The sequence below is a fragment of the Adiantum capillus-veneris genome, chromosome 10 (assembly GCF_014529385.1).
Source record: "Adiantum capillus-veneris isolate H3 chromosome 10, ASM1452938v2, whole genome shotgun sequence".
Taxonomy (NCBI): domain Eukaryota; kingdom Viridiplantae; phylum Streptophyta; class Polypodiopsida; order Polypodiales; family Pteridaceae; genus Adiantum; species Adiantum capillus-veneris.
This window is the reverse complement of record NC_140940.1, coordinates 58,845,599-58,850,561: the sequence shown is the minus strand read 5'-3', so window position 1 is coordinate 58,850,561 and position 4,963 is coordinate 58,845,599.

Sequence of the window (4,963 nt, the reverse complement as noted above, 5' to 3'; positions counted from 1 at the left end):
CATGAGACTTATCCATAAGCATGTCAATATTTCAGCAAGAGCAGTGCAAAATCACTATGGTGTCTTCCAAACCTATGAAGCTATTGCTATAGAATTTGATGACAACAATGATATGGAATGGGAGATAGCTTAAAAATGCTCAGATACGGATTAAGTAGATGATATGGTTGGTGTGTTTGATGCCGACGATGATTTGTGATTTAAGACTTATAACTTTTTCTCAGTTTGATAATGTTGCAAGATAGAATACAATGCTATGCTACTTGATGCTCGCACCTCTCTCTCTCTCTCTCTCTCTCTCTCTCTCTCTCTCTCTCTCTCTCTCTCTCTCTCTCTCTCTCTCTCTCTCTCTCTCTCTCTCTCTCTCTCACTCACTCACTCACTCACACACACACACACACACACACAAGTTTTACAAACACTTTTGAAATAATATTTGCAATTATAGTTAGATATAACAAGATTTATTTTAGAAAATGCAAAAAGGGGGAGAGATGAAAGGGCAAAATGTAGTTCCAAGATTTTAAAAAATGTGATACAACACATTGGCTTCTTGAGAAAATAGACCGTTGGAAGTGAGGGGGGTGCTTAAGCTAATAATTGTCCTAGCTCGTCCAGTAAGTCATCTATCTAGATCTCAGCACTTCTAAGCTCATAAAATTGGTATGTAAGTCCTTGTTATGAAGGACCAACCTCGTCTAGCAGAGGTTTATACAATGAGGCATGTCGATGCAACTTTGCTTGGTCCTCCACTATCTCTATCTCAAACTCAAGGATTTGATCATGCAACATGTCAGTTGTCTCTCCTTGGCTTGAGATCTTGACCCTGGATCGCTAATTCAATGAGTGTCTCTTGCATTGCCACTGATTCAAAATAGTTATTGATGCACAAAGTGATTTGGGTATAGCTTCCTACACTCCTTGAGGCTGAGTGGCTTGACTTGCAACCAAGGCTCTTCTCTTGGATGTTGGAAGTAGCTGCCTGCGATGTTTTTCTCCTTACCATATTTCTCTCTCTCTCTTCTTTATAGAGCTTCAATGTGGTTAAGTCCTTCTTCCATATCTACAAATCAAGCGAACATGTTATGATTAGAATGTTTGGATGTGAAGTTAATAAGTCATCATGTTAAAACGTCTTATTGAATACAAATTATTCAGCTATATCTACCACCATGTTGCAAGAAAGAGACATAATAATCAATTATATAAGAGTATATTTGACACTAGAGACAAGGAAAAAATCAAATCATCACCTTAGTCATTAGCTAGTCGTGGACCAGAAGTCATTACAATGTCATAACCCACTATATGGGCACCATTTAGAGAGAGAGAGAGAGAGAGAGAGAGAGAGAGAGAGAGAGATCAAAAGTAATCGGCTAGGTTGAGGGATTATTTTGCTTGCCACTCTCATAGTGTATAAGTATATTTGCTTTAAAAATCCCTTTTGTTTCGCTCTTGGGACAATGGCATGCACTTTAAGAGCCATTTACAAGTATGACACATGTAAAAGACATCCATGGCTTTAGTCCAGGGAGGGGATTAGTAGATATACATTCTAGGTAAGTCCACGGAAAATCTCTATCGCTTTGCTTTCTAGTTTCTATCTACAAGTCACGGAGAGGAGGAAAGTGGGACGTTGTTTTGGTCTTTGTGAATGACCCCCAATCCATAATGCCTGCGTAGATTCCCTTTGCCCAAAATGCACCATCTGCATTGCACTCTTTTATCCAGTGCTCTACATGGCCTCCATTCCAAAACATGAAATGAGCATTGGATGCTCCACAAACCATGGCAAGAGGATAAACAACGCCGCAATGAGCAATGTCCAAAATTGTGGCTTTGTCTTTAAACTGTTGATCCATTGTGGGTCCATGCAAGTGAACTTTGAAGAATATAGTGGAGCTTTACATGTAGGATTGGTGACACCCACACATGTGCCCATGTTCCTTCTCCCAACTTTGGAGCCTGTATGTTGAAGATTGTAGTATCTGGCAAAAGATGTAATATCGGGGGGGGGGGGGAGTTGTGACTTGTGTAAAGCGATAGCATCACTGAGAGTAGGCTCTACCCTAATAATGGCTCCTAGATCTTCAACACTAGAAGAGATGACTTCCACTCTCAAATGCTTTGTTGATCTTTCTAGCTTCTCCTTGCTCTTGAGCTCAGTATACAACTATTGCACACACCGATTTGATAATCATGTGATCACATGATTTTTTTTTGGGATTACCATGTGTTATTATCATATTAACATATTTACACTTTACATGATCACATTTAAGCCGATGAATGGTGAACAGATAACCCACCAAAAATCAATCAACTGGCCTCCCAAACATGGAAATGCCCCTCAAGACTACGAGTTTGGGTGGTTTTTGTAGGCTAATAGAAAGGTCACTTGAACGTTTAACGTGATTATGTGTTTTAAAAAGTGATCACTCAATGTTATTAACATGTTCACATGTTTGTGATCATGTTAATGTGATTGCACAAGTTGTACACGAGTAATTATGCTTGGCAAAATAGTAATTTCAAGATTATTAGCTCCCAAAAAGTCTTTGCGATATTCCCTATAGACTGCTTGACAATGTTCAATAAAGAACATGATGTGATTACAGATATGTCAAAAGTAGTGGGTGCAAATATGAGTTGCAAATATTTTGATTAAAGTATTTGTGGACCAATAATAATTCCCTGAAGCTGAAGTGTTTAGGCAATGATGAAGCTTGGCCTCTGACATGTGATGAAAGTGGCGTACTATAATTCAGAGACAAAAGTTTGCTAATGTTTTGCCATCTTGGTGTCTGCCATATCTATAAGATATAATTCCAAAGTATAAAAATTATGATATGAATGAGAACTATCGAAATCATATCATGATTGTGAACCATAAACAATATGAAATAATTTGTAGCCAAAAACGCTATGTTATGATTGCAAACCATACACTATACAATAAATGATTGAAAGTTTAAGGAGAGACAAAGCACACACAGAGAGAGATAAAGAGAGAAAGAGAGAGAGAGAGAGACAGGGAGAGAAAGAAAGAGAGATAAAGAGAGAGTGGTGAACATGACAAGAGTGTGAGGTACGCTCATCATAATAAGTGGACCCTGTTATGTGCATAGGGGAGAATGTAGAGCATTAGAGAATACACATAAATAGTCGAAGGAACACACATGTGAGCAGCCTAGCTTGTGTGAGGTATGCTCAGTACAAATCTTGGATGTTTTTATAATTTTGATTGGTATTTTAATCAATCTAATCCCTAATGAAGTGTGTGGAACTCACAAAAAAACCATCAACAAACAACTTAACAATCTCAATCAGACATCATATGTATCTACATCCAAGACAACGTCAAGTCAACTAGTAATGAACAATGACGTGTCTACGGATTAGAAAGTACAAGGGTAATGCATATCATGCTAACACTAGAATGGTAACAGGACACTTTTATGTCCTTGGACACTTTTGTGTCTTGTTAAGTGACCATTTTGCTTGAATTATTTGAAGAGTATGAAAATGAATTTCTAGGTGCTATATATCCAGAAAGTTGCCTTATGAGCTAAAAAAAACTTAGCATTTTTTTTTGAGTATCGATCTCACCATTAACCTTACTCTTGCACAACATTTTTGAACCTAAACTGTGTGAAAAAACGGGTCCTGTTTTTGGCTTTTTTTCAATTTTTGGCAACTATACCACTCTAAACTTCTTGTTTGTGAGGTTTAGATGGCTAGAGGTTAGGCCTTCATAGTTCTCAACATATTTTGATGCTTGTAGGGAGAGCTAAGTGTTAAAATTGAAAGTTGTGACCAATTTACAAGAATTGCATAATCCTGTTTTTTGGCCAAAATTAGCACTTTTATGATTTTTTTGGTGGCTTTCTTGATATCCAAATTCAATTTTGATTGTGTAAGTGTAATGTTAACATAAAGCTAATCTTCCTTGAGTTTTGGGGGACCTAATATACCATATAGCATAGTTTATGATGATGGTTGAGTTTTTTGATTGCTGAAGAATACGATACATTTTAGAGTAGCAAGTATAACTTTCTCAATATTGCTAGTTTCTTAGGCCAATTGTGTGTATTTTGTAGGTAGTAACCATATCTAATCATAGACTACAAACTTGGCTAGATATTGAGTAGTTTCTATGGGTTTTCAGAGGTCATAATTCTAAACCCAGTTTTTTCATGTTTGCTGTATTTAGCACTTTATCATTGTCCCCAAGGTTCCAATTGTAAGAGATCCATTATCCTTTTGACATGCTTCATGGCTCCTTTTGAATCCAAAGGCCCAAAGGGAACTAAGAAAACATGTATATAGTATATGTATTGAGTGTGACTATAGAAACTTTGATGATAGGTCCGCAGAATGGCAAAAATGCAACTTTTTTGTACCTATTTTTTTTGCCCAAAAACAAATTAGTGAGGTGAAAGCAACCATATGTTTCGGTCACCAACCCATTGAAGTTAACAGGGAATTTTATCTCATGTCCTACAAAAATCTCCACTCTTATTTATATGCAATCAACCGTAAGAAATTGTTGTTTTGGGCAAAATGCAATGGTCCATCAACTTTGGAGGCTTGTAGTGACCAAGGGATGAGAAAAATTACAAGTTTCTCATTTTTTCCATATGTAGTAGTTATTGAACTATAAGCTCATGAAAGGATTTTTCAAAATGAGTGGATCTACTATGGTTTTGGAATTTTTTCCCAAAACCCTGAAAGGACACTTTTATGTCCTATTAGGTTACCATTCTAGTGCTAAGATGAACAGGTCATAGGTATGCATCTCTCCACTCTTAGGTTGATGAGCGTAACCCTGATATTCATGTGTAATAATAGAGATAATTTGATCTAATCTAGTCCTAAATGAAGTGTCTCGAACTCACACCATAATCATTAGTGGACAACTTAACAATCTCATATGCAATTGAGAAATCATATGTATCTACAT